The sequence below is a fragment of the Synchiropus splendidus genome, chromosome 1 (assembly GCF_027744825.2).
Source record: "Synchiropus splendidus isolate RoL2022-P1 chromosome 1, RoL_Sspl_1.0, whole genome shotgun sequence".
NCBI lineage: Eukaryota > Metazoa > Chordata > Actinopteri > Syngnathiformes > Callionymidae > Synchiropus > Synchiropus splendidus.
The window spans coordinates 21,912,780-21,921,295 of record NC_071334.1 but is presented as its reverse complement, the minus strand read 5'-3'; positions in this window follow the sequence as shown (position 1 = coordinate 21,921,295).

The following is an 8,516-nucleotide window of genomic DNA, read 5'->3' as shown; positions in this document are numbered from 1 at the left end:
CAAATATACAGTGTGATGCTTTCATCTGTGGTCATGTGCTGCGTGCTGAATTACAATGTGTCACCTAGAGAAAGGCTGAGAGATGAATAAATGTTAGCTGCATTTAATGCATGTAAAAGAGTAACTCTGGCCTCCGCTCAGGTTATAGTCCTCACTATTTCCACATCAAACAATCTTACCTAGTCTCTTCTAATGCTCCTGGGATGATAAATGAACTTTAGGCTCATGCGGTTCCTGCAGTTCTTGAGTGATGTCTCAACTCTGTTTTGGAAGACTCATTGCAAAACAATAAGTTCATGTATAGATGTAAGGGATCGTATAGTAATTATACCTGGACATGCTTCTGTCTGCAACAACAACACAACATTGTGGCGTGCTGGCTTCTCACTGGATGCAGATTAAGTGCCAGTTATGCAACTATGGTCTGTCAAACAAGTGTTGGTTAGCTTTGTATCCCACAAAACAAATCAGAATTCAGGACTAAGATTTCTAAAATGTTTTTTTAGCTTTCACATATTTGTGAAGTGACTCAAAAACCTGACTCTCAGCAAATGAATTATCTTATATTTTCATTATGGAAGTCGATTGTTCGGGTGGGAGTTACCCAACATAGTCTTTGTCTTGGCTGGCACGGTCCTGCGTCTTGACTTGAGCTCTCCCAGCTCGATTTATTGGTGTTAAAATGTGACCCAAACAAATTAGTATTGCAACAGCTCCAGTCTAGACTTTTAACAGTTCTGGAGCCTCTTGGTTTCATATAGGTGGTCCTGACTTCAACGCGAGTGTTTTCCTTTTGGTTGTGGTTATGGGATGCACGTCCAGCTTCAGTTTCAGGTGGATGGTTGCTGGAAACCTCAGAGTCAGTTTGGTCCGGGTGGCTTGTAATGTATTCATCTTGATGGAGTCAGTATGTTCATGTGAACATACCTGTGAGCCCTGGAGGTTGTGTGCTTCCATAAGAAAGAAGGTTGAGACCTTCTAACTAACTGCAGCTTGACGCCTGGTGCGGTGCAGGTGCTGTATCTGTCGGTGTCTTGAGTGAAATAAGAACTGAACTTAAGTGAGTGGATTCTGACACGGTCTGGATGTACTCATACAGATACCAGAGGGTTAATCACATCCATGCTTGACTGGAAAGCAGCCAGGAGATCTAAAAGGGGAATTTCCAAGCTCATTTTCCTGGGATTCACATTATTTGTAGCAGATCTGGCATGACAACACAGCTCTGATGTGCAAGAAAAGTTTTTTAAAAATCAAAGGCAACTTCCTCAAGCGGATGCAGGGAAGGCAAAAAGTGCCAAACCAACGTTGCCAACGTGAATTATGTTCTCCACTTACAGCAGGAACAACACTTTATATATCTTTCAAAGCACTTGGCGGCGATGGCAGGATCTCTGGTGGCCTGGCACGAAGATCGGTGTTCAAGCGCAATGCCAAATGGGCACCGAGAGCAAAACAGAGGTGATGTAACTGTGAGGGAGTCAGGAGTCCTTGGGGAGAGAGTGGTGAGATGCTAATGATCAGCTGAGCCTTTAAACCAACTGTGTTTCAGCAGGACCACCCATGACACGTTCAGCAGATTTACAGGTTTAGAGTAAACACTTTTAATTCAGTTCAGATCTTAAACGTGCTATGAGCTAAATGTACAGATGGAAGCATATGAGTGGCTGGTGGAGACAGTCAAGGTCTGGCTGAGTAGCATTAAAATGTATAACAGGAGTAAGGAGTTAGAATAACGTATTGCTCTCCATGTAGTGATATAAATAAACGTGGACTATCATTTTCTACTAAGCAAAACATTTATATTAAGAACATGACCCTAAGTGTTTCCTTGACTTGGACTATTCTCCACTGCATTATTCTGCTGATACACAGTAGGAGACTTACCATGTTGAGGATTCGGCTTTTGAAACCTAATTTCTTCCCATTTTTGTTTTCAGATGTCTTTTATATCAGACAGTTTTTTTTTCATGGACGTCACTTATGCTTTCCAGACCATTCATCAAACTCACGTCATGATGGGTCTAGCAATAGTTCCACCAGATGCTAGCAGCACAGAGCCGTCGTTCCTGCTTCCTTGCGTCTTTCTTTCCCATATCTGCCTGTTGGAGCCTCAAGTCATTTCTACCAATGAAACAGGGCTAGACCTGCAGGTCCTTGGTGGAGTTGGTGGCAGGGTTTCATCTTTACAGTAGTGTTGTAGTCGAGACCACCTCACTTTAAACCGAGTGAAGACCAAGACCAAGAGTTTGAAGGGCAAGACGCAGTCCAAGATTGAGACCAAACCAAATACAACCCTGAATGTTTTATTGAAATACATTCATCCATTACAATAATTTTGTTTACAAATGGACAGCCAGAGACCCCTGATATATAACCTCAATGAGTGGGAGCAGAACATTAATGTTGAATGCAGAAGTGGCTTCACTCTCACACTCTGAGCCCATATCTCTGACATCCTTCATCAATAACAGGCATTCGGGTTTTTCAAACACTTAAAAATAAAATACAAACAATAAATAAATAAATAATCACAGCAGCTGGGGTTTTGGCAAAAAAAAAAAAAACTCAAAAAACAGCATTGGTGCAACTGAGCCGAGGCAGAGTCTAAATGCAAGCCCAAATGCACCCCACCAAGACCTTGAAAGTGTGTTCTTCAACTCGGCCTTGAGGCTGAGACCGGTCAAGCAGATGATAAAATTGAATTAAAATTTAAAAGTCATTGCGCCTCTTTCATTGGCTTGAAGTTACAAATATCTAATTCTCATGGTTAAATACATATCTATCTCCAGGTCAATGAACTCATATGGCAATTTTCGTTGAGAGATTCTAGAACCGGTTCTAAAACCTGGCCTTGCCTGGTCTTCCTGGGCCAATATGCAAAGTAGGAGCGGCAGATCAGGTGTGACAGATCGTGGACGTGAGGGTGGGTAGGGCAGATAAAGATGAGTTTTAGGTGCAGTGTGATCAAATCTCATGGCCCTTCACATTTGCAGTCTTGTTCTTGAGTGAAGGAAAGATGCAGCGTGAGATGAACAGGCAGGTGGGTGTTGTGTCCAGAACCATAAGAACTCTCTGACGGTCTGTTGTGGAGAACAGAGTGCAGGACCAAATGGGTTTACCAGTCCGTATATGTTCCATCTCTCACCTGCAGCCATAAGCTTTGGGTAGTGAGCAAAATTAATTGTATATGTAGGGTTTCTAAATACTCTCTTAGATATAAGGAGAAGAGCTCTGTCATCTTATCGAGACTCACCGTAGAACCACTGCTTCTCCACAGCCAGTTCAGGTAGCTTGGGCTCCTCCTCTGATTCCCTCTGCATGCGTCCCTGGTGAGGGGTTCTGGGCATGTCAGATTGAGAGGAGACCCATGACCCAGTGGACAGATATTGACATGATTTGCATGGGAGGCCTTGATATTCCCCTAAGGGAGCTGTAGTCTAGTGCCTCTTCACACCTGCTGCTACCATCTGACCTTGGACAAGCGCTAGAAGCTGCATGGATATATGGATTTCAACAAGCAAATTTATACTGTTCCAGTTGAAAAAATATATTGTAATGAATTATAGCAACGAAAGTTGGCGCAGTTTGTCTTCATTGTTTTCGCATTAACACAGGTTTTCCATTTGCAATTGGAAACTGCTGTTTTTAAGTCCATATCCGAAGATGTTAAATGTCGGAAAACAACAGCTTTTCTTTGGTTCCCCAGTAAAATAAAACAGAGTGGTATTGGTGCTAATCAGAAATCTGTTGTTACCTTCCTGGAGTGATCCCAGGAGCTCGAGGCTGCAGGAATGATGTTTCCCTGCCAAAGACAAATGAGATTCTTCAACGAGAGCACGGGGAGCACACACACTCACAGAGCGATAATAAATATCATGGCTGTTGAAGCTCTGCCGGACACCCGGCCAAATACTGCAAGCAATATGAAAGATATTGAGGGTGTGTGTGCCACATTTGTGAAAACAATTATCACAGGCCCTTGCCAGGTAAAAACTATCTAATCTTTGAAACACCTCAAACTCCCAAATGAGATGATCTCAGTCTCCACAAAAGACCATCAGGCAGGTTGGCAAGACACTGACATAGCAGAAAATACTGGCACTGAACCAGTAGCATCTTGTTTTAAAACACAGCATGTTGCTTTTAAATACAGAACAGCTGTCAAAGAGGTCACCAGATTTATAGATTTACACCACTCAAGGTTTGGCTTTCTTCAGCATAGCTCACGTTTGGTACTGCTTTAGGACTTTTGATTCTTAACATTATCAGCTTATCAGTAAGCCTGATTTTCATTGAGGGTCTTTTCCTTTTATTCGTTGGAGAGAAATTGTGTAACATTGCAATAACTAAAAATGCTTCCACATCCTTCATTGTTCCCCAGTGGGGAATTTTGAGGAGAAACAGTGAAGACACAAAGGCAAGAAAGACATTAGAGACACACAAAACAACTAAGATGTAAACAAGGCAACAATTCACACAAACAGATTAGACAAATAAATAAATGTTTGGAAGAGCGATGAAACATTCTCAAGGTTAAGACACACAACATACTCGCAATATGACAAAGCCTAAGGGCTTATGTGGGATGAAACCTGCAAGAGAACAATACAGCCTGGCGTACACTGATAGCTCTCCACTGTGAATGGGGAGACAGAAAAAATGAACAGGTAAAACATGACGCACACGGAAAAATGCAATTCTTACATATACTGTGAATCAAACCATTTATATCCTCACTGTTGTGAGCATTCTAGGCTCACTCTGCCTCTTAGACGTTATTTCAAAGATCCATGTTGAAGTTTGTCACATTTAAATGAGTCAATTTTATAACTTCAGTCTTTTCCTGCAAACTACATCACAGACTATTTCACTGACTGATGGGTGAGGTGCACAGAGCCAACACTTAAAAATGAAAACACAGAATCGGAGAAGGGAGATGATAATGTTGAGATGAATCATGAGCCGAACGTCATAACAGAAGATCAGGGGCATTACTCAGCGGAGCCGGAGCAGTACACGCATGTGGAAGTGATCAGGGGGTTGTTCCTGACCAGCGGATCCCCCTTGGATTCTGCATTCGTGCGTCACCACAATGAAATGACAAAAAGAGACATGGCACGATCAACAACAAATATTTGTGTCTTTATTGACATGAACTTAATTGTTCTTTTCATGTGTCGCTAGTTGATGTTCTGTCTTTGAGGAGGTGGCTTTTAACTTTCTTTTTGAACGTCTGTTTGATGTTTGTCATTTAGGATTCCAACAAACACAGCAATGACAGTGAAGGGATGCAAGTGAGAGCGTGCCTCACCTGTCATCATGGAAAGAAAAAGTGTGTCAAAAGATATAAATATATTTTTATATTCAGATTTCGATAGACAGAGTTGGTTGTACAACGCTAACTGTGCTGCATGCTGCACATTCCGACCTTATTGCTCAAATAAGAAACATTTATTCTTTTAATACAAAACAGACACTCTCAGCTGCTCGCGTGTGAATACAAACACCAATATCTAGGTCTTCATTTTTATATTAACAGAGTGATTTCATGAAACACCGGCATACTATTGCTCAAACAACAAATCATGTCTTCTTCTAGTTACAGGGCTGCAAGTTGACCCCAGCTGCAGGGAGACAGGTGGGGAAACAGTCCATTACAAGGTAGAGACATGCACGCCGACTGACAATAGAGACGCCTGTTAATGTGTCTCTGTTTTAACACATCAACATTCCATCCGCTCAGCAGTGTACAGATACTGTATACTTCAGTTTCTCACTCATGTCTTGGGTCTCTCTTTTTTTGCACCAGTTTTACAGTCCTCAGCTAGAGACAAAGTCTTGATCATTAAAGCAGAAGGCCACCGGTTACCACATGAGTAAACTCCATCTTGGCTCCAAGAGAGGTGGTGACATACTCAAACCTCAGTCCCACTTGTCTCTCCGCCCCCAATGTGCTTACGTGTGATGTAGGAATCCCCTCTTGGCTTTCGTTCAGGTCTTTAGCCATCCGTTAGCTGCGGTCTGGCAGCTGTGTCCTGTGACATTTCTTCCTTGTCAGTGCTGTTGCACCATAACAAGCGGAGTGGTGGATTTACTGCCAGAGCCTCTTTGTTGGCCGGCCAGGCTAATGGAGAGGGAGGCGAGAGTTGGAAAATACCTTGAGTTCTGCTGAAAATCCTCCTCAGACACGCCTGAAAACCCTCTGGAGACCGGAGAAGCCGAGCGGGCGCCCGGCCTGGATCATGTTATGCTCTTGTGCATGTGTAGAATGTACAGGGAACTTTATATGTGTTATAAATGTGTGTGTGGTTGTTTGAAGAGGATGTTAAGTTTGAGAGGGAAATTGAGTAGATGTCAAGCTACGCTCTCCGTGTTTGGGCTGCGGTCCCCCTGGCAACAGAGAAAACAAGTGCTTTTTTTTTTGCTTTCCATCACACACACACTGGACAGGAGTGCTGGGCGTGTGGACAACTCCGCTCCGTCACTGTGAGGTGTTGTGAGCACGTGCTGGCTGTGACTGACCAGCCTCCCTGAAGATGATGAAATGATGATGGTTTAATGGGGCACGGTCAGTGAGATCAGCGGCGGCTATGATGAAGCGATGAGCAGTGATGGTTGACACCCTCCAAGCGTGACGTTGACGTCCTGGCTCTGCAGCTACAGGACATCCAGCTCGCTTTCGCTCCATCTGCCAGTAAATACAAACGCCATCATCCTGCTGTGACGCAGTTTGACGATTCAAAGACAATCACAGTTGGCCTGTTCTCGAAGGCGCCGAGGTTCAAAGGTCCCATTTAGCGCAGAGCTTACTGCTGGGATTCTGGAAATAGCATGACATCATTTATTATTGTCAGGAAACACGTAAAGCTAAAAGAAAACCAGACGGTTTTTGCTCATCTGTCACAGCGTTACATCTTTCTGTTTAAAACAAAAAAACTGACCCCGCCCTGCTTTTTAGATCAAAATAAGATCCATGCTTTCTGCTGTGTGTCATGCTCATGAAGCTATTTTTAATGTTTTGTAGATTCATAGATCATAGATTCAACCCCTGAAACTTCACCGTGCATTGCCACAAAAAACTACATGACCACTCTCACACGGACAAGGAAGCATTTTGATAATGTCATTGTATTCCAACAGCTCTCGGACAGCTGCGGTTTAGTGGGCCTGACCTTGCTTGAGGACCTTGGCTGACCTTCACCTCCACACCCTCCTGTGGTCGATCAGCTGCGTCCTCCTCATCCTGAGGTCTACTGACACATGAACAGTAATGATGACAGGACAGAATCTTTGGCCTTCATGAAAGTGAAACAGGATGAAGTCCTAATTCTGTCATCACTTTGTGTCTTGAACTTTGTCACAAACCATGGTGATGACCTGGTGCCAACAGAGGCATGCGAGTAGCTCCCAAGTGTGACTGACTTGTAGTGCTGAGATGGAACGTGTTGCAGCAGGGGTCACCAAACTGTTCCAGACAGGTGGGTGCAGGTTTATGTTCCAACCAATCACACACACACAGCTCCACCAACCAGGTGATCTGGGATTGTCAGGCAGATGCTTTGACTGGAACAAAAACCAGCCACCACCGCAGCCCTTTCTGGAACAGTTTGGTGACCCCTTTTTTACAGTCTTTTGGTTGCATTGCCTCGAGCAGGTGTGTGCCAGAAGCATGTTTTATTCTGAGTACTAATCAAAACATCATTGAAAAGGAGAACTAAAACTAATTTTCACTCATACAAATGCACTAGTACATAATGTTCAACTTTAGATGTGACTTTCATGTTCTTTCTTTCAAACAAGATCATAACCAAGGACATTTGATGAACATCTGATGTCAAAGCTACATTTATAAAGCGCACACATTAAATAATATGACTGAGAAACAGTGGGAGCAAAAGCAACAGGTTTTAACTTCTGCTTCTTTTCTTCTGTTTTCTTTAGTTCCCAGAAATCGCAGCACAATCGTTTCACCTTTTTCACTCTGTGGTAATATATAACCAACATAAACATGACGTACACACAACCTCTCGCCCCGCAGGAAGAGAGGGAAGGTCTGTGACGTGCATTTTAGATTTAATAGATGTCAGTGGGCCGTGTTTTCCCTCGCTGGGTGATCTCTCCGTCACGAAAATGTGTGTTTTCCACAATCTCAGCCTGGCATGCTTTTGTTCAACCTGGGTTGTCTCACAGATGACATACAGTAATCTCCCCGAGATACTCCTCATGTGGAATGTCCTCAGTGTGTAGTTTGGATCACTTGCTTGACATCATGATGTAAAATGCCACGCTGCCGCCAGAAACAACATGTTCAAGGAGAAAGCACCCTTTTCGTTAGCAGCACATGGACGGGTTATCGCAGCACAAAGACCTCAATGTGTCGTCACCATGGAGGAAAGTTGAGATGACGCGAACAATAGATGAATGAAAAGATACTCATTTTGACCAGGCACTTGTCAGTTCTGCCTTTTCTATTCCCTGCTCATGAAAATGTGACATGGTGGAGGCCATATTCC